The sequence below is a fragment of the Panthera onca genome, chromosome A3 (assembly GCF_046562875.1).
Source record: "Panthera onca isolate mPanOnc1 chromosome A3, mPanOnc1 haplotype 2, whole genome shotgun sequence".
NCBI lineage: Eukaryota > Metazoa > Chordata > Mammalia > Carnivora > Felidae > Panthera > Panthera onca.
Window position 1 is genome coordinate 115430449 of NC_138341.1, and position 23079 is coordinate 115453527.

Here is a 23079-nt window from a genome sequence, read left to right on the forward strand (position 1 = left end):
TTCACATTTCCCCCCTTTCCTAAGGTTTGCTTTTTTTGGTTATTTTTTATTTTGTTTTGTTGATTGTTTTTAGCTGTTTCTTTGCCCAGGATCAGCCTGAGGCATAAACTTAAGGTCTTCTTAGGTCTTTTCTAAGCCTTTTTTATGGTCACTTTTAAATTTCCCTTGTATATACAGTTGTTTTTGAATGTACTAGTCTTTAACATTTGGCTTCCAAAAAGGTAAAAAGAGAGAAATGAAAGGGGGAATGGGTTATTTAAATGTCCTGAAAGTCACTTTGGCTATAGAGCAAGGGGCTTGCAACAATGAGAGGCAGTGCAACAACATTGACAACCCACTTTTTTGTCTGCACATCTGTGATCAGAAGCAGGAATCAGCAATCAGAGCACAGATCCTATTTGGAGGACAGGGTTTTTTTTTGCCCACCCTGGTTTAGCAAGCCGTATGCAAGCTTCTCCAGGAAAACGTGCACAGCTGCCTGCCATAGGTAGCTGCTACTGTGCTAAGAGCCAAAATTCAGCACAACTTATTTTGCAAGATTTCCCCTGGAAGTTGTAAGCCTTCAGTAGACTTTAGAGTTCCTAAATAGTTACATTAGACAAATTCTGTCAGTTCAATTGTTGTCTAGGTGGGGAAACAGATTTCTTGTGCTTCTTACCCCACCATCTTCCTGGAATTCTCTGTAGGAGTTCTTCATATTTTGTGAATACAAATCTTTTGCCATGTATATGTATTGGAATATTTTTTTCTCGGTTGCTTGCTTATTCACTTTCAAACGGTGTCCTTTGGTGCACAAAAAAAAAATGTAGTTTTCTTTTTTTTAAATTTTTAATGTTTATTTAGTTTGAAAGGAGGGAGAGTGTGTGTGTGTGAGGGGGGAAGAGCAGAGAGAGAGGGAGAGAGAGAATCCCAAGCAAGTTCTGCACTGTCAGTGCAGAGCCCAACATGGGGCTTGAACTCACAAAACCATGTGATTATGACCTGAGCCAAGATCAAGAGTCAGACATTTAACTGACTGAGCCAGCCAGGTGCTCCAAAATTTAATTTTCTTAAAGTCCAATATTTCACTTTTTACTTTTATGGTTGATACATTTTATGTTTATGTCTAAGAAAGCTTATTCCATGGTTGTAAGGATATTCTTCTAGAAGCTGTATGGTTCTAGCTTTTACATTTAGGTTTGTGATACATCTTGAATTATTTTTGTGTATGGAGTATAGTAGAGATCAGAATTCTTTCCATAGAGATATCCCATTGTTTCAGCACAATTTGTTAAGTAGACTCCTTTCCCAATTGAATTGACTTGATGCCTTGGTTGGTAATCAATTGACTGTATATGTCTAGGTCTACTTTTAGACTTGACTCTGTTTATTAATCTATTACTATATACTTCTATTGTAAGTCTGCTGTAGCTTTATGCTAGATTATGAACTCAGGAGTATAAGTATTCTAACTTTGTTCTTTTTTTCAATATCATTTTGGTTCTTCTAGGTCCTGGGTCCTTTGCATGTCCATATAAATATTAGAATCACATTGTCAATTTCTTCAAAAAAGCTTCCTGAACTTCAGGGATAACTTGAGCTTCTATACGATATTATATCCCTTCAGAGAGGATTTACTTTTATTTCTGTCAAACAGATGGGTTAGAGCCTGAATACCTTCATCCAATAAATGTTTGAGAAATTTAAAACTGAGCTTCAGTCCTTATGAGGACTGGTCTACTTCCAGTTCTTCATTCCTAGGGTAAAGTCCTTTGTGGTCCCTATTGAAAACCTGGGGTGCTTACCAGGGACCTTCCTCCTTTTCATGCTCTTTACAATAATTTTTTGTCTTGCCACTCCTGTCAGGGAAATTGCTGAAAGCTCTTTTCACCTCCTCAGTGATGTTTTTGTTTTTGGAATCAGGAATTATCCTTAGGGTAAGGTTTCCCCAACACCAGCTCACCTTTTTTAGCTTCTTTTTTCTTCCAGATCTTGGACCAGCAAATTCTCATTGCTTTGTTAACTTTTCTGTGGAGGTTTGGTTTCAGCATTATTGGGGTGGGGGGTGGTGGTGGAATCTATCACAGACTCTCAGACCAGATTGAGAGATGCCACAAACAGAATGTGATAATTTGGAGCTACTCACTGAGCTTTATAAATTTTCTACTCACTTACTCTCCCCAGAAAATGGGAAGTTGGAGATAATATCCCCTTGCTCATTACCTTCATTCAGCCCCAGTGAGGCAAAACAACATCACCCATTCATCATTTTTCCATTGTGAGCTATAGCAGCATCTGGGATTTATAGCTTGATAATACTGGAGAGTATTTCTCCTGTTTGCTTTTACATGTTGATAGTGGAATCTGTTCACTATAGCTTAATCCAGGAACTTTTCACTAAATTGTCATTTAACCGGGGAAATCAGGTAGGTGGGGGTGAAAGCAGCAAGAAGAGAGGAGAATGTGCCCTATTTAGTGATTTTAACTTAAGCCTCTGAAGTTTCTCAAATCAAATGTGAGGATAGCTGGAAGCCTATGGCTCTTGTACACAGATGTACACACATAGGCAGCCATATAGACATCCATATACACACTCCCAAGTACATTCATGTTACACACTCAAATGTATATAGATATAGATTAATAGTTCTTGTGGAACAGGTAGTGTGGGAACATGAAACCTAATCTTAGACTAGACTAGATAATATCTTGTAATCCAGTAGATACTGTGTGACCCAGGTGACCCTCTTGAGGAAGGATAGGATCAAGAAGCAATAGTTAATTTTGGTTGATGCCTATTATGTGCCAAGTATGGTGCTAAGATACCTTATATATATTATCACATTCAAGTCCCATAATGATCCTACAGAATATGTACTGTTATTCTAATTTTTTAAATGTTTATTCATTTTTGAGAGAAAGAGACAGAGCATGAGCAAGGGAGGGGCAGAGAGAGAGGGAGACACAGAATCCAAAGCAGGTTCCAGGCTCTGAGCTGTCAGCACAGAGCCCAACATGGGGCTTGAACTCAGGAACTATGAGATCATTACCTGAGCTTAAGTCGGACACTTAACCAACTGAGCCACCCAGGGGCCTCCTGTTATTCCAATTTTTAAAACCAGTGTTCTTTTATTTTTTCTTTTCTTTTTAATTAATTAATTAAGAGAGAACATGAGCAGGCAAGGGCAGAGAGAGAGAGAATCTTAAGCAGGCTCTACACCCATTGCACAGCCCAACACAGGGCTCGATCTCAGGACCATGAGATCTTGACTGGAGCTGAAATCACAAGTAGGACGCTTAACCAACTGAGCCACCCAGGTGCCCCCCCCCCCCTCCGTTTTTAATTTAGGGCTCTAAAAGGCCTTACCAAAGGTCAAATAGTTAGTGCATTTGCAGAGGCATGAGTCTAATAAGCTTTGGAGCCAGGCAAATCTAATTCTGCCTGGCTCTAAAGTTTTTTCTCTCAAAGTATGAAAAAGAGGCAGAAGTTCTTATTTAAACAATTAGACTATACAGGAGTTTCTAAACAGAAGTATAATTAATGAATTTGTTTATTATTTCTCTCTCATAGTGGCCACCAGCATTAATCTCAGTTAGTAAGTCTGTTGAGCTTTACCAAAAGCTCAGTAAGCAGGGTTTGATGGGCAAGGGTAAGGTTATGAGTGGGTGGTGACAGGAACAGAGCACAGAAATATTAACATTAACAAACTTTTTCTGAACACCTAAACACTGAGCTTATTTATTCATAATACAAAACAAGAAGTGTAGGCTAGACGCCTGGGTGGCTCAGTTGATTGGGCATTTGACTCTTGATTTTAGGTCAGGTCCCCATGGAGCTCCACACTGTCAGTGCAGTATCAGTGCTTGGGATTCTCTCCCCTTCTCTCTCTGCACTCTGCCCTACTTGGACACGTGCATGTTCCCCTTTCTCTCTCTCTCAAAATAAATAAACTTAAAAAAAAAACCAAGAAGTATAAAACATGGTCCCCACCCTCCAAAGCTTACAGTCTAGTTATTTTAGAGGTCATTTATGTAGCATCTACATGTACAATCTAGATACCTATTAAAAGTACAGCTAATACAAAGATAAGTAAGCCTGGGCCTTCAGTCTAAGAGTTAGAGTGACAAACAAGCACTTTCAATATAAGATATTGAGTTAAAAGTAAACACAGTTTCTCAGGAGAGCATGGAGAAGTGGGCATTTACCTCAATATGGGCAATCAGGGAAGCAGGAAGAAATGAATCCTGGACTAACATGCGGGAGGCAGAATGAATGCATCTGAAGCACTTAGCAAGGAGCACTGACAATATATGTGTTCTGAACAGAATGACACTGATTATATGGCACCAGAGAAAGCCAAAGAATATTCCATAACTGAATTGTTTCCTGAATAACTTCAGGGTGGGAGTATCAGACTACTAGCCTTTCCTTCTCTTCCCTCTGCTTTTGCAACTCCTAAAGCCTATTCTGTGTTGTGGGAGTTTTTCTCTCCTCCTTTCCCTCTACTTCCCTCCCTTCATTTTATCCTTTTCTTTTTTGTTGTTTTGTTTTGTTTTGTTTTGTTTTACCCAAAAAATATGGAAGTCATAAGAGCTGGAGAGACTGGGGAAGTCTTTAAACAAATACTTGAATGATTTATTATAATTAAATGTAAAAAAAGAGGGCATTGAAAGGGAAACAAATGCCAACTGTTGAGTCAGTTGGACCCCTATCCTGAGTCCTTATACCATGCTTGGGAACACTGAGATAAATCTGTCCAGTGGGTTGAAATGAACAGGATGTGTTTGTGGGCAATAAATGGGAAGCCTGTGTGCAATAGTGGGAAATAAAGTCCAATAAGCAAAATGGGATACATTGTAAAGGACCCAGAAAACAAACAGAGGAGTTTAGACTTGAGATGGTTAATACCATGAGTCCTTTTAGGCTTTTGAGCTGGTAGGCAGGGAGTAGTAGGTGGGAAAGATTTGAGAGAAGGAAGACTGGTATCACACAGACTAACAAAAGGCTGTGTGTGAGTCTAATTTTTGTGATAAGGGTCTCTAGGGTATGGCAGAAGGAATAGAAAGAAAGGAGTAGGGGATATTTTAAAGAAAGAATGGACAGGGTTTGTGGACAAAGAGAATGTTTACCTTTAGGATATCAGTGTTTACCTTAGAAATGCTGTTAGAGTTTATGAAACCTAAAAGAACTGGGGTTGGGAATGGTGGCTATAGAGAGGGAGGTAAATGAAATAAAGACTGCAGACTGAGAATAAGTCTATAACTGCTGTGATCTGCAGCTTGTAAATAGTCCAGGCCTTAGGAGTCTTTCTGTGAGGGCCTGTGAAGTACCTTTTAAAAAACTGGTAAGGGCTCTGAGAATCACTGTTTAAAGGGTCGTATATATCAGATTGAGCAACTCTGAAACTAGAGACAGAGCAGGGAGCATTTTAGAATGTTTAGCATGAAGAGAAACTTGTAAAAAACATGCTTTAAGGACCTAGATCCTGAGATCCAGACCTGTAGATCTAAAGTGGGGCCCAGGAATTCTTAACAAGCTCTTAAGGTGATACTAATGCAAAAGATGCTCAGGAGAAACTTGTGAGAAACATTTAGGGAAAGATAAGCTGCCTCCTCAGGAGGATTGGGCTGGTGTTTGCTTGTATGCCTTCTCAAGATCCATGTGACTTCACCACATCCAGCTTCAGGACTGCCAGACTGTTCTTTCTAATCAAGGCTATTCTGTTCCACAAGCCATGAAGTAGAAGGTGGTACTCATGTTCCAGAAGACTGGCTTAGGCAGGCCTATTGAGTGGCTCTAAAGGCATCTATAAGACGTCAAAAGGGTTTTTAAGAATGATCATCACAACATAACAATGAATCAGAAACATGTGTACGTTTTCTTCAATGACCCCGTAGAGACTGGAGTAAAAAAGGAAGAGGCTTTCCAGACTTAGGGATCTAGTAGAATGGACTTGCTTGGGAAAATCAAGCAAGACAACTGAAGAGGACTCCTGGGATTGTCCCACTAGGACTTCTGAGATGACTGTAATGAAATTATATAAAAGGGTGGAAGAGTATTCTCTGTGGCTCCCACACTGGCCTAATCCCAGTTGAAATTGCACAACAAGACGGGCTGACAATCTTTGAAACACAGTTTTCTCAAATGAACCTCAGAGGAAATTTTAAAAATAAAAATTTCTTGGGATTTAGGTGAAGATTGTGTTAAATTTGTATATTAATCTGGGGGCAATTTTTTTACCATAATAATTCTTACTATCAAGGAAAATACCTTGTCTTTCCACTTATTCAAGTTTTTTCTGTGTCTCTCAGTAGACATTATAGCTTTTTTCATATACATCCTTGTAATTGCTTAAATGTATTCTTATTTTATTTTTGTAATTCTTTCTGCTGTGAATGAGATACCTTTGTTTTGCTATTATCATTTTTAATTAATTGTTGGCATATACAAACACCATTGATTTTTTAATATTTTGTAACTACAACAGTAGATCTACAACCATTTTAGAACTTGTGTCTCATATATCAACTGACCATATTAGCAAAAACACTCTACCTGTGTATTATGTACATAATTTATATTAATTAGCCATTGCATTTTCTTGACCACTGTGAAAATAAATTGGTTTCATCAAGAAACACTTTTTAAAAACATCATCATAAATTATCTGCAAGACAGTTCCATCCAAGAAAGCCACAAAATTTAATTTTAGACAAGTGACAGCTTTGCAATAAAGGAAAAATGTCCTCACTAGGCCTATAGTTTATCAAATTTGAATACCTATGCAGAAACTGATGGTACTAGTAAGACAAGCGCCTTTGATAATAATGGTTACTGTTTATTGAGATTTTACTATGTATCAGACATTAGGAGAGAGAGAGAGAGCATGAGAGCAAGCAGGGGAGGGGCAGAGAGAGAGAGAGAGAGAGAGAGAGAGAGAGAGCCTCAAGCAGGCACCACACTGTCAGCATGGAGTTTGATGTGGGGCTCAAACCCACAAATCGTGAGATCATGACCTGAACCAAAATTAAGAATCAGATGCATAACCAACTGAGCTACCCAGGCGCCCCTATGTTAGTTATTTCAGTTAATGCTCACAACAACTCTAATAAATAGGTATTATTATTATTCTCATTTTACAAATGAGAAAACTGAAGCTCAAGGAGACTGTCCATGGTTGTATAGCTAGCTAGCGATAAAAACAGAATTTAAACCCAGATTGTCTAACTTCAAAGTCATGCTTTTGACACTAGATTATTTCCCCCTCTTTTGCTAGTAGACAATAGTCAGTAGTGCCACTTCCATTTCCACCCCCTTGATTCTTGGACCTGTGAATCCTGGCTATCAGAGAAACATATATTCAGAACATACACAACTTTCTGGAGAACCTTGCCCCAGCCCTGCAAGATATTGCCACTTAGCTGGCATTGTCACTGAATCATTCCACCATTCTAGCAATCCTACTACTTCAGGATGGTAAGAAACATGATACTTAAGACCAATGAATTCCATGAGCATGGGCCCACTGCTACACTTCTTTTGCTGTGAAATGAGTTAATTGGTCAAAAATAGTGGAATACTATTGACAGTGGATAAGGCATTCTATAAGTCAATGGATGGTAGTTTTGGGAGAAACACTGTGTGCAGGGAAGGCAAATCCATATTGAGAGTAAGTATCTATTCCAGTAAGAATAAAATGCTGTCCCTTCCATGATGGAGTTGATTTAATGTAATCAACCTGCCATCAACTAGCTGGTTGATCATCTCAGGGAATGGTGCCATATTTAAGATTGACTGTTAGTCTCTGCAGCTGGTGGATTGGAGGCTTAATGGTGGCCATAGCCAGGTTGGTCTTGGTGAGTGGAAGTTCATATTGCTGAGCCCATACATAACCTGAAATGCTCTCATAGTCACATACCCAGAAATAATGGTTAGTCAAATATCTGGGCACCCTGTGGTCTAGTCAAGTTGACACATAAATTAACAATTACAGTATTGGCCTAAGGATAGACATATAGATTAATGGGATAGAATTAAGTGATTAGAAATAAATCAATTCATCTTTGGTCAATTGATTTTTGACAGACATGTCAACACCATTCAGTGGGGTAAAGGACAGTCTTCAACAAATTGTTCTGGGACAACTGGATAGCCACAGGCAAAATGTTGAAGTCAGACCCCTACCTTACACTACATGCAAAAGTTAACTCACAATAAACGTAACGAAAGAGCTAAAATTATTTTTTAACTAAGTCTTTATTTTATTTATTCGTTTTAATGTTTATTTATTTTTGAGAGCATGAGCAGGGGAGGGGTGGAGACAGAAGGGGACAGATGATCTGAAGCAGGCTCCATGCTGACAGCAGAAATCCCAGTGCGGAGCTCTAACTCACAAACCATGAGATCATGACCTGAGCTGAAGTTGGACGCTTAACTGACTGAGCCACCCAAGTGCCCAGAGCTAAAATTATTAAATTCTTAAAAGAAAACATATAAATAATAGGAAACCATAGGAATCTTCATCATATTAGGTTAGGCAATGGTTTCTTAGATATGACACCAAAAGTACAAATGAAAAGAAAACAGATGAATTGGGTTTCAATAAAATTTAAAAATCTTGTGCTTCAAAAGACACCATCAAGAAAGTGAAAAGATAACCCACAGAATGGGAGAAAATATTTGCAAATCATTTATCTGATAAGCATTTTTAAATTCAGAATATATACAGAACTCTTAAAATTCAACAATGAAAATACAAATAACCCTATTGTAAAATGAACAAATGGGGGCACCTGGGTGGCTCAGTCAGTTAAGCATCAGACTCTTGATTTTGGCTCATGTCATGATCTTGCAGTTCATGGGATCAAGCCCCACATCAGGCTCCAGGCTAACAGCGTGGAGCCTGCTTGGTTTCTTCTGTCTCCCTCTCTCTCTGCCCCTCCCTTGCTCATGCTCTCTCTCTCTCCCTCCCAAAATAAATAGATAAACTTAAAAAATAAAATATGGGCACCTGGGTGGGTCAGTCAGTTAAGCATCTAACTTTGGCTCAGATCATGATCTCGCAGATCGTGGGTGTGAGCCCCACATTAGGCTCTATACTGACAGCTCAGAGCCTGGAGCCTGCTTCAGATTCTGTGGCTCCCTCTCTCTCTTCCCCTTCCCCACTCACACTCTGTCTCTCTCTCTCTCTCAAAAATAAATAAACATTAAAAAATGTTTAATAAATAAAACAAATAAGCAAAGGATTTGAATAGACATTTCTCCAAAGAAGATATACTAATGGACAAGAAGCACATGAAAAGGTGATCAACATAATTTGTCATGAGAATGCAAATCAAAACCACAATGAGGTAGAATTTCACACCCATTAGGATGGCTATAATCAAAAAGATGGTAGCAAGTATTGGCAAGATTAAGAAAATAGAATCCTTATGTAAGTTGACAGGACTGTAAAATGGTGCATTACACTCAGGAAAAGTTTGACAGTTCCTCAAAATGTTAAACCCCACAATTCCATTCCTAGGTATATGCCAAAAAAGAAATGAATATACATCCACACAAAATCATGTATTCAAATGTTCATAGCAGCATTATTCATACCAGCCATAAAGTGAAAACAACCTAGATGCCTCTCAACAGGTGAATGCATAAATGAAATGTAATATCTCCATAAAATAGAATATTATTTAGCCATGAAAAATAATGAAGTACTGATACATGCTATAACATGGTTGGAGTTTGAAAATATGCTAAGTACAAGAAACCAGTCACAAAAGACTACATATTGCCTGACAGTTGCACAACTCTGAATATGCTAAAAACACTGTATTGTACATTTCAAAAGGGTGAATTTTGTGTTATGTGAATTATATCTCAATAAAGTTGTTATTTTTGTTATTTTTATTTTTTAAAGATTAAAAAAATTTTTTTAACGTTTATTTATTTTTGAGAGAGGGACAGAGCATGAGCAGGGGAGGGGCAGAAAGAGAGGGAGAATCCAAAGCAGGCTACAGGCTCTGACCTGTCAGCACAGAGCCCGATGGGGGAGTCAAACCTACAAATCGCCAAGATCATGACCTGAGCCAAAGTCAGATGCCCAGCCGACTGAGCTCCAAGATTTATTTTTAAGTAATCTCTACACCCATCATGGGGCTCAAACATACAACCCTGAGATCAAGAGTTGCATGTTCCACCAATTGAGCAACCCAGGTGCTCCTAAATTTGTTATTTTTATTTTTTTAAGTTTATTTATTATTTATTTTGAGAAAGACAGAGACAGCACAAGTTGGGGAGAGGCAGAGAGAGAGAGGGAAACAGAAAATCCCAAGCAGGCTCTGTACTGTCAGCACGGAGCCCAGTGTGGGGCTTGAACCCACAAAACCGCAAGATCATGACCTGGGCTGAAACCAACAGTCTAATGTTTAACCGACTGAGCCACCCAGGTGCCCCTGAAGATATTTTTAGTCAGTTAAGCATCTGGCTTGGGCTCAGGCCATAATCTCTCAGTTTGTGAGTTCAAACCCAATGTCTGGCTCTCTGCTGTCAGCACAGATCCCACTTTGCATCCTCTGTCTCTCTCCTTTCTCCGCTCATGTTCCCTCTCTCAAAAATAAATAAATATACGTGTGTGTGTGTGTGTGTGTGTGTGTGTGTGTGTACATAAAAGCAAAGGTTAGGGAGACACAGTGGAGAATTACAAACTTCTAATCATGGCTAGGTCTTTCTGGTGGCAAACCCCAATCCAGAAGCCCACCCAGAGTCACCTCATTAGAAGAAAAGATGGTGGGGCACCTGGGTGGCTCAGTTGGTTAAGCGTCTGACTTAGGCTTAGGTCTTGATCTCACGGTTTGTGGGTTCGATCCCCTCATCAGGCTCTGTGCTGACAGCTCAGAGCTTGGAGCTTGCTTTGGATTCTGTGTCTCCCTCTCTCTCCGCCCCTCCTCCACTCACGCTCTGCCTCCTTCTGTCTCAAAAGTAAATAAACATTAAAAAAAATTTTTTTTAAAGAAGAAAAGATGGTGTTAGTGCTCTTATCACTTAGGAATTTATAATTGTTTTGGGAGCTGTGAATCAGGGATGGAGGTCAAAGACCATATATTACAATAAGAGATGCTCCTAGCGTTCTTATCACTTAGGAGATTATAAGGGTTTTTAGGAACTCTGTGCTGGGGAGGAGTGGGTGGACAGAGACCAGTATATTTTCTATTATCATATACAATTTAATAAGCTGGCTTGAACAGACCCAAAACCAGCAAAGAAATTGAATCAGTTATCAAAAATCTCCCAACAAATACGAGTCCAGGACCAGATGGCTTCCCAGGGGAGTTCTACCAGACGTCTAAAGCAGAGATAATACCTATCCTTCTCAAGCTATTCCAAGAAATAGAAAGGGAAGGAAAACTTCCAGACTCATTCTATGAAGCCAGTATTACTTTGATTCCTAAACCAGACAGAGACCCAGTAAAAAAAGAGAACTACAGGCCAATATCCCTGATGAATATGGATGCAAAAATTCTCAATAAGATACTAGCAAATCGAATTCAACAGCATATAAAAAGAAATATTCACCATTATCAAGTGGGATTCATTCCTGGGATGCAGGGCTGGTTCAACATTCGCAAATCAATCAACGTGATACATCACATTAACAAAAGAAAAGATAAGAACCATATGATCCTGTCAATCGATGCAGAAAAAGCATTTGACAAAATTCAGCAAACTTTCTTAATAAAAACCCTCGAGAAAGTCGGGATAGAAGGAACATACTTAAAGATCATAGAAGCCATTTATGAAAAGCCCACAGCTAACATCATCCTCAATGGGGAAAAACTGAGAGCTTTTTCCCTGAGATCAGGAACACGACAGGGATGTCCACTCTCACCATTGTTGTTTAACATGGTGTTGGAAGTTCTGGCATCAGCAATCAGACAACAAAAGGAAATCAAAGGCATCAAAATTGGCAAAGATGAAGTTAAACTTTCACTTTTTGCAGATGACATGATATTATACATGGAAAATCTGATAGACTCCACCAAAAGTCTGCTAGAACTGATACATGAATTCAGCAAAGTTGCAGGATACAAAATCAATGTACAGAAATCAGTTGCATTCTTTTATTTTTATTTTTTTTTTAACGTTTATTTATTTTTGAGACAGAGACAGACAGAGTATGAATGGGGGAGGGTCAGAGAGAGGGGGAGACACAGAATCTGAAACAGGCTCCAGGCTCTGAGCAGTCAGCACAGAGCCCGACTCAGGGCTCGAACTCACGGACTGTGAGATCATGACCTGAGCCGAAGTCGGACGCTCAACTGACTGAGGAACCCAGGCGCCCCCAAAAATTTGATGTTTATATATGCTCATTTTTAAAAATCAGATAATACATAAGAATCTAGGATATAAATCCAGTACCCATAATTAGCTGTATAATTATTTGAATGTATTTCCTTCCAGCTCTTTAACCTGCATATATATCACACACCCTTAAAAAAATGTGGGAGGGGGGAATCATAGTATAGGTAGAGGAAATAGTGTAATATAGTGAAAGGTTCAGAAATTAGGCTCTGGAATGAGTAATATTCAGTTACAATCTCCATTGATGAGCTTGAAATCTTGAACCAGGTTTCTGTGCCTCAGATTCCTCATCTGTTGAATGCAGCAAATAGTAGCACATACTTCACAGGGTAGTTACGGGCATAAATAAAAATGCATGTTAAGTTCTTAGTCCTCTGGCTAGAACAGAGTTAATGGTCAGTAGATGGTAGTTATAATGACAACATGCAAGGTGTGTAGTCTGCTTTTTCACTTAACATGTTGTGGACATCTTTTCACATCAGGAAATGTAGATATACAACCAAAATTTCAATCACTGTGTAACATTCCCTATTAATAAAAATTATGTATCTAGTTTTTAAAAAAATTTTTGTTTAATGTTTATTTATTTTTGAGAGAGACACAGATGTGAGTGGGGGAGGGGCAGAGAGAGAGGGAGACACAGAATCTGAAGCAGGCTCCAGGCTCCAAGCTGTCAGCACAGAGCTCAATGTGGGGCTCAAACCCACGAACCTCAAGATCGTGACCTGAGCCGAAGTTGGGTGCTTAACTGACTGAGCCACCCAGGCGCCCCTCTAGTTTTTTATATTACAAAAATACTGTGATGAACAGCATTGTTTATTCTATTTTTAACAACTCATTAAAGTATAATTCATGTCCAATAAGCTGCATATATTTAAAATTTATAATTTAATACACATCTTGAGGTACATTTTGATATCTGTAAATACTGGTAGAATTACAACTACAATCAAGATAATGAACAGATCCACCACTATGAAAAGTTTCCTTCTGCTTCTTTTAATGCCTCTCTCTGCCCCTCTCCTACTGAGCCAAACTGTCAAGTAACAACAGATATGATTACTGTCACTATAGTTTTCACTTTCTATAATTCTATATAAATGGAACCATATAGTATGCACTCTTGTGTTCTGTCCTTTTCACAAAGCAAAATTTTTTTGAGCTATATCCATGTGGTTGCATGTGTTTATAGTTAATTTGTTTTTTATTGCTGAGTAGTAATCCCTTGTATAAAAATACCACAAGTTGTTCATTCACTTGTTGATGGACATTTGGGTTATTTTCAGATTTTGGCTACTACAAATTAAGCTGCTGTGAGCATTCATGTACAAGTCTTTGTACATGGATAAATACATAGAAGTAGAATGTCTATGCTACGTATATGTTTATCTTTTTCGACAACCGCTAAACTGTTTCTCGAGAACTGGCAAAGTGGTTACATCATTTTACATTCCCTCTAGCAGTGCATCAGTTGGGAAACACTCCTCCACAGGTCTCTGACATTCCAGTATATCTTGCTGGGTATGCCAAGAGTGCAAGGCCAGTGCTCGGGTGGCGCAGTCAGTTAAGCAGCCAACTCTTGTTTTGGGTTCAGGTCATGACCTCACAGTTCGAGCCCTGCATCAGGCTCTGCAGTGCACAGCCTGCTTGGGATACTCTCCCTACTCTCTCTCTCCCCCTCCTCCCGCTTGAGCGCTCTCTCTCAAAATAAATAAATAAACTTAAAAAAAAATAAATTAATTTTAAAAAAAGAGTGCAAGGCCCTGACAGTCCTTTATCCAGGCTGTTTCTCAGGATTGTATTTGTGGTGAGCAATCTTTTTTTTTTTATTTTAAGCTTATTTATTTATTTTGAGAGAGAGAACGAGTGGGCAAGGGTCAGAGAGAAAGGGAGAGAGAATCCCAAGCAGGCTCCATGCTGTCAGCGCAGAGCCTGACACAGGGCTCGAACCCACATCCATGAGATCATGACCTGGGCCAAGATCAAGAGTCTGACACTTAACTGACTCAGCCACCCACATGCCCCTGCAGTGAGCAATCTTGAGGGATGACTTAAAGTCACCCTCTGGGGCAAAGCAGAGACTTGCTTATTCCTTGCTATAAAATGGCAGGTTCCTCAAGCTCAGGATTCCTCTGCTGTAATGCAATCCACCACTTGCATAAGCAACCATCTGGGCCTTCCAAGTGACCCCCGTGGTACTTGTGGGGCAAGGGCAACCAATGTAAACATGCTTCATGTTGCTTGCTGTGCAGTGGGCAATAAAGTACTTTGTTTTTTGTGTTTTTTTTTGTTTTGTTTTTTTAGTTTATTATTTTTTTTAATATGATTTATTGTCAAATTGGTTTCCATACAACACCCAGTGCTCATCCCAACAAGTGCCCTCCTCCATGCCCATCAACCTCAGTTGTTCTCAGTCCTTAAGAAAACATTTTAAAATAAAACTGTACAGGTTCTTATTGATAGTGATAAGAGGACCCCAATTCCACAATAAATCCAAGGTTCAAACATAAATACTAGGGATAGGTACTAAATTAAGCTATGTTTCATCAAACAGACTTCTGTCAACTAAATGTCACAATTTATTGATAGGGAGAAACTGTAAATGTCTCTTAAAGAAAATTATTGTGCAGAGGTAGAATTGTTAAATACAATTACAAGTAGCCCCTGTAATGTTTTAGGTGTTAAAAGAATAAAAAGTTCCATACACAGATCAAAAAAGAATGTATAATAGATTTCCCCTGGAATTTCTGTTTCTATATTTGTTCACCAAAAATTTAGTAATTTAAAATGGTATTTGCATGAACTCATTGCATAGTTATCTTTATAGAAAATCAAATAATAGATTTTAGAAGACAGAGGAAAGAAAATAAAGACACAACATAGAATAGAATTAATACATAAGAAGAAATAAACAGTAGACAATCATTTCCCTTGCCAAATTGGTTCCCAGAAGGGATCTCAAATCAACTACAAAGTTTGTGTGATAGTCAATAACTTTTTATCTTGAAACTTACTGCGCTTCTTCTATTTGTGCCAGTCCTGAAGATTATCAGAAGTTTTTTTTTTTCCATTATAAGAATTATTGCATGGTATAGTACACCCAGTCCATAATTATATAATATATTCATTCAAAAAATATATTCGTTCAAAAAATATCTACTAAGAGCATGGCACCAGATTAGATGCTAGAGACACAACTGAAGGCAAAACAGACCATTGTCTCTGCCGTAGTGGATCTCTTAGTCTAGATGTACAGTTAGACATTAATTTCTTTCTTTTTTTTTTTTTTTAAATATATGAAATTTACTGTCAAATTGGTTTCCATACAACACCCAGTGCTCATCCCAAAAGGTGCCCTCCTCAATACCCATCACCCACCCTGCCCTCCCTCCCACCCCCCATCAACCCTCAGTTTGTTCTCAGTTTTTAACAGTCTCATGCTTTGGCTCTCTCCCACTCTAACCTCTTTTTTTTTTTTTTTTTCCTTCCCCTCCCCCATGGGTTTCTGTTATGTTTCTCAGGATCCACATAAGAGTGAAACCATATGGTATCTGTCTTTCTCTGTATGGCTTATTTCACTTAGCATCACAGTCTCCAGTTCCATCCACGTTGCTACAAAAGGCCATATTTCATTCTTTCTCATTGCCACGTAGTATTCCATTGTGTATATAAACCACAATTTCTTTATCCATTCATCAGTTGATGGACATTTAGGCTCTTTCCATAATTTGGCTATTGTTGAGAGTGCCGCTATAAACATTGGGGTACAGGTGCCCCTATGCATCAGTTAAAGTACTTTGTTTTTGACCTAGGAGTCTGTGTCTTCTTCTTCTTTTTTTCTTTATATTTCTTTATTTACTTTCTTAATCCCAATATAGTTAACATACAGGGTTATATTAGTTTCAAGTGTATGACATAGTGATACAACAATTCTATACATTCCTCAGTGCTCATCAAAATAAGCGTACTTAATTTCCTAAATCTATTTCACCCATCCCCCCACCCACCTCCCCTCTGGTAATGATCAGTTTTTTCTCTATAGTCGGAGGCTGTTTTTTGGCTTGTCTCTTTTTTTATTTTTTTATTGTTTGTTTGTTTTGTTTCTTAAATTTCACATATGAGTGAAATCATATGGTATTTTTCTTTCTCCGACTGACTTATTTCACTTAGCATTATGCTCTCTAGATCTTTCTAGAGCCATCCATGTTGTTGTAAATGGCAAGATTTCATTCTTTTTTATGGCTGAGTAGTATTCTGTTATATATCTGATATAACATATCTATCTACCTATCTACGTATATCACGAGTAGGGGGAGGGGCAGAGGGAGACAGAGGATCTGAAGCAGGCTCCATTCGGACAGCAGAGAGCCCGATGTGGGGCTCAGATTCATGAAATGTGAGATCATGAACTGAGCCACCCAGGCGCACCCCGCCCCCCACATCTTTATCCATTCATCTACAATGGACGCTTGGACTGCTTCCATAATTTGGCTATTGTAAATAATGCTTCAGTAAACACAGGGGTACAATATCCTTTCAAATTAGTGCTTTCATATTGTTTGGGCAAATGCTCAGTAGGGGAATTACTGGATCATATGGTAATTCTATTTTGAACTTTTTGAGCAATCTCCATACTGCTTTCCACAGTGTTTGCACCAGTTTACATTCCCACCAACAGTGCACTTTTTCTCAACATCCTTGCCAACCATTGTTGTTGCTTGTGTTTTTGCAAAGGATTTTTAAAAATTTTTTTAAATTTATTTTTGAGAGAGAAACAGAGTACAAGCAGGGGAGGGGCAGAGAGAGAAGGAGACACAGAATCCGAAGCAGGCTCCAGGCTTTGAGCTGTCAGCACAGAGCCTGGCATGGGGCTCAAACTCATGACTCCTGAGATCATGACCTGAGCCAAAGTCAGACGCTTGACTGACTGAGCCACCCAGGTGGCCCTCTTGTGTTTTTGATTTGAGCCATTCTGACAGGTGTGAGGTGATAGCTCATTGTGATTTTGGTTTGCATTTCCCTGATGATGAATGATTTTGAGCATCTTTTCATGTGCTTGGTCATGTCTTCTGTCCATTTTTTAATTGTATTTTTTTGGAGGGGGTGTTGAGCTCTTTATATATTTTAGATACTAATCCTTCATCAAATATGTGCAAATATCTTCTCCCATTCAGTAGGTTGTCTTTTGGTTTTGTTGATTGTCTCCATTGCTGTGCAGAAGTTTTATTTATTATTTTTTCATTTATTTATTAATTTACATCCAAGTTAGTTAGCATATAGTGCAACAATGATTTCAGGAGTAGAGTCCTTAATGCCCCTTACCCATTTAGCCCATCCTCCCTCCCACAACCCCTCCAGCAGCCCTCAGTTTGTTCTCCATATTTAAGAATCTCTTATGTTTTGTCCCCCTCCCTGTTTTTATATTATTTTTGCTTCCCTTCCCTTATGTTCATCTGTATTGTACCTTAAATTTCTCATATGAGTGAAGTCATATGGTATTTGTCTTTCTCTGACTGACTAATTTCGCTTAGCATAATACTCTCCAGTTCCATCCACGTAGTTGTGAATGGCAAGATTTCATTATTTTTGATTGCCGAGTAATACTCCATTGTGTATGTATATACCACATCTTCTTTATCCACTCATCCATTGATGGACATTTGGGCTCTTTCCATACTTTGGCTACTGTCGATAGAGCTGCTATAAACATGGGGGTGCATGTGCCCCTTCGAAACAGCACACCTGTATCTCGGGTAAATACCTCGTGGTGCAATGCTGGGTCATAGGGTAGTTCTATTTTTAATTTTTCGAGGAACCTCCGTACCATTTTCCAGAGTGGCTGCACCAGTTTGCATTCCCACCAGCAGTGCAAAAGAGATCCTCTTTCTCCACATCCTCGCCAACATCTGTTGTTGTGTGGATTGTTAATGTTAGCCATTCTGACAAGTGTGGGGTGGTATCTCATTGTGGTTTTGATTTGTATTTCCCTGATGATGAGTGATGTTGAGCATTTGTTCATGTGTCAGTTGGCTATCTGGATGTCTTCTTTGGAGAAGTGTCTATTCATGTCTTTTGACCATTTCTTTACTGGATTATTTGTTTTTTGGGTGTTGAGTTTGGTAAGTTCTTCATAGATTTTGGATACTAACCCTTTATCTGATATGTCGTTTGCAAATATCTTCTCCCATTCCGTCGGTTGCCTTTTAGTTTTGCTGATTGTTTCCTTCGCTGTGCAGAAGCTTTTTATTTTGATGAGATCCCAATAGTTCATTTTTGCTTTTGTTTCCCTTGATTCCAGAGACGTGTTGAGTAAGAAGTTGCTGCGGCTAAGGTCAAAGAGGTTTTTGCCTGCTTTCTCCTTGAGGATTTTCATGGCTTCCTGTCTTACATTTAGGTCTTTCATCCATTTTGAGTTTATTTTTGTGTATGGTGAAGAAAGTGGTCCAGGTTCACTTTTCTGCATGTTGCTGTCCAGTTTTCCCAGCACCACTTGCTGAAGAGACTGTCTCTATTCCATTGAATATTCTTTCCTGCTTTGTCAAAGATTAGTTAGCCATATGTTTGTGGGTCCGTTTCTGGGTTCTCTGTTCCGTTCCATTGATCTGAGTGTCTGTTCTTGTGCCAGTACCATACTGTCTTGATGATTACAGCTTTGTAATACAGCTTGAAGTCCAAGATTGTGGTGCCTCCTGCTTTGGTTTTCTTTTTCAAGATTGCTTTGGCTATTTGGGGTCTTTTCTGGTTCCATACAAATTTTAGGATTGTTTGTTCTAGCTCTGTGAAGAATGCTGGTGTTATTTTGATAGGGATTGCATTGAATGTAGATTGCTTCGGGTAGTATTAACATTTTAACAATATTTGTTCTTCCTATCGAGGAGCGTGGAATATTTTTCCACTTTTTTTGTACCTTCTTCAATTTCTTTCATAAGCTTTCTATAGTTTTCAGTGTATAAATGTTTCACCTCTTTGGTTAGATTTATTCCTAGGTATTTTACAGTTTTGGTGCAATTGTAAATGGGATCGATTCCTTGATTTCTCTTTCTGTTGCTTCATTGTTGGTGTATAGGAATGCAACTGATTTCTGTGCATCGATTTTATATCCTGCCACTTTGCTGAATTCATGGATCGATTCTAGTGGTTTTTTTTCAATATATGAAATTTATTGTCAAATTGGTTTCCATACAACACCCAGTGCTCATCCCAAAAGGTGCCCTCCTCACTACCCATCACCCACCCTCCCCGCCCTCCCACCCCCCATCAACCCTCAGTTTATTCTCAGTTTTTAAGAGTCTCTTATGCTTTGGCTCTCTCCCACTCTAACCTCTTTTTTTTTTTTCCTTCCCCTCCCCCATGGGTTTCTGTCAAGTTTCTCAGGATCCACATAAGAGTGAAAACATATGGTATCTGTCTTTCTCTGTATGGCTTATTGGCTTGTTTCACTTAGCATAACACTCTCCAGTTCCATCCACTTGTAGCCCTTGCTACAAAGGGCCATATTTCATTCTTTCTCATTGCCACGTAGAATTCTAGCAGTTTTTTGATGGACTCTTCTGGGTTTTCCATATAGAGTATCATGTCATCTGCAAAAAGTGAAAGTTTGACTTCCTGTTGGCTGATTTGGATGCCTTTTATTTCTTTGTGTTTTCTGATTGCTGAGGCTAAGACTTCCAGTACTATGTTGAATAACAGTGGCGAGAGTGGACATTCCTGTCTTGTTCCTGACCTTAGGGGGAAAGCTCTCAGTTTTTCCCCATTGAGGATGATATTAACATTGGATCTTTCATACATGGCTTTTATGATCTGTTTTAGCACTGGAAGAAAAAAATGGCTGTGTGAAATATATTAAGACACCATAGCATTTTCCTAAGGGATTTCAAGAGTAATTTTGACTATATGCAATCTTCATGACATATTAAATTTAGAATCTAACCCTAGGTTATGATATGTCTTTACTATATTTAATCTGCTGTCACCCTTTGGTCCTGTATATGTGTGTGTGTGTGTGTGTTGTGTGTGTGTGTTTCTGTCACACGTGTGCATTCTATAACTAAAAATGGAATGATAGCCAGTTTATATCCTCAGTGAAAAATGAACAATTTGTGGGGGCATTTGGGTGGCTCAGTTGGTTAAGCATCTGACTTTGGCTCAGGTCATGATCTCACAACTCTGTGAGTTCGAGTCCCATGTCAGGCTCTGTGCTGACAGCTCAGAGCCTGGAACCTGCTTCAGATTCTGTGTCTCCCTCTCTCTCTGTTCCTCCCCCACTCACACTCTGTATCTCTCTCAAAAATAAATGAACACATTAAAAATTTTTTAAAAAAGAACAATTTGTGAATTATGTTTATGTCTAAGTCTATATTCTCATTATTAATTGTTTAAATGATACCTTTAGTCTTGATTATAATTTTTGGTAAATGAACTTCAGTTTTGACATTGTATTTTAATTTAGCTTTTCCATTCAACAAATATTTATTGAGCACGTACTAATATTAAGCATAGTGCTAGTTGTCCCCACTACGTTAATTCCTCAATAGCCACAGAAATTTTTGTGAAAATCTGCTTCCTCCAAAGTCATTTAGAAGTGATGAAAGAACCAGACCATGGGTGGGACAAGGTAGAGTCTGAAATCCGCAAACATTGAAAGGGAAACAGTGCAAATATGTCCTAAAGCAGAAAATGTGAAGTCTGAATGAGATTTTATTGACTCTGTAACATGTCTGGCAAAAGGGTACTTGGTGCTTCTAGGAAAATTTGGCCATCCTTAGGAGATGTTCCCTTTTTTTTTTTTAAGTTTATTTATTTATTTTGAGAGAGAGAGAGAGAGAAAGCAAGCAGGGGAGGAGAAGAGAGAGAAGGAGAGAGAGGATCCCAAAAAGGCTCTGTGCAGCATGGAGCCCAGTGCAGGGCTTGAACCCACCCGTGAACTGCAAGATCATGAGCCAAAACCAAGTCAGACATTTAACTGACCAAGCCACATAGGCGCCCCATTTGGGAGATATTCTTGTTAAAGTTAAGTGCTGAAGAATCACTGGCATCAGAGGAAAACACCTCTTCTACTGCTATAACTTTAACGTCGTCTCTCAGGTACTGGGGACACTCACTGGGACTGAAGTAAAAAAAGAGCACTGCACTAATGACTGGAAAGAACACATTTTTTTAAAGTATCCTTAGGGGGGCGCCTGGGTGGCTCAGTCCGTTGAGCCTCTGATTCTTGATTTTGGCTCAGGTTATGATCCCAGGGTTGTGGGATCAAGCCCCATGTCAGCTCTGTGCTGAGCATGGAGCCTGCTTAAAATTCTCCCTCTTGCTCTCTAGCTCTCTTGCTCTCACTCTCCTCCCTCTGCCCCGCTCCCCTCCTTGAGCTCTCTGTCTCAAATTAATTAATTAATTAATTAAAATAAATAAATAAATAAATAAATAAATAAATAAATAAAGTACCCTTGGAACATTTCTGAGAACTGAGCAAAAAATAGTCTATAAATTTTTAAATGATTAGTATCCCACAGATCATATTCTGGGGCCGCAATGCAATTAAGTTAGAAACAAATAATTGATGGAAAATTTGGAAAACCTCCCATATTGGAAATTTAAAAACATAATTCTTAACTTTCATAGGCTAAAAATGAAATTATAATAGAAACTAGTAAATACTTACAACTAAACAGTAAAAAATCTACTCTGTATCCAAACTTGTGGTATACAGCCAAGCACTGTTTAGAAGGAAACTCATAGCCTTAAAGGAAAAAAGGAAGAAAGTCTTAAAATTTAAGAATGAAGCATCCAACATACGAAATTAAGGAAAAATTGTAGGATAAACACAAAGCAAAAGAATAAGTAATAATAAAAATGAAGCAGAAATTAATGACTAAGAAAGCAAACATACAATAGAGAAGGTCAACAAAGCCAAAATTTGGTGTTTTGAAAATATCTCTAGTAAAATTAATTAAGTAAACAAGAGAAAAGGTGAAAATCAACAATATTATAAATGATATAAGGTGATATGATAGGCAGTAAAGAGATTAAATAGGTGCAAAGAATAGTATAAACAATTTCAGGCCAACAAATTTTGAAAACATGAAATAGATAAATTCCAACTGATTGATGTAGAAATAGAAAACCTGAACTGTCCTATGACCATTAAAGAAATTGGATCACAGTTTAAAAGTCTTACCACACTCTATGATGTACTTTCACGGGCCTAGATGGTAAATTCTATCAAGCTTTCAAAAAATAGACAATCTTACATAAAGCTTCCAAAGAATTTTTTTAACACATTTTTTTTAAAGGAGGGACACTTCCCAGTTCTTCTTGTGAGCTTGTGAGGGTAGAATAACTGATACCAAAACCAAGCAAAGATAGTGATGGAAAACTATCCACCACTATCAGGAAGAAAACCCTGTATTATGTCACCAAATTGGGTTTATACTAGGAATTCAAAGTTGGTTTAATAGTGGAAAATAAGTTAATCTAATTCACCACATTAACAGATTAAAGGGGAGAAACCATTTGATTGTACCAATTAATGAAGAAAAATCCAAGATCAGTTCATGTTTAAAAAAAAAAAAGGTGGAGAGCCTGGGTGGCTCAGTTGGTTAGGCGTCTGACTCCTGATTTCAGCTCAGGTCATGATCTCACGGTTTGTGAGTTCAAGCCCACATCAGGCTCTACACTGACAGTGTGGAGCCTGCTTGGGATTCATTCTCTCTCTCTCTCTCTCTCTCTCTCTCTCTCTCTCTCTCCCCCTT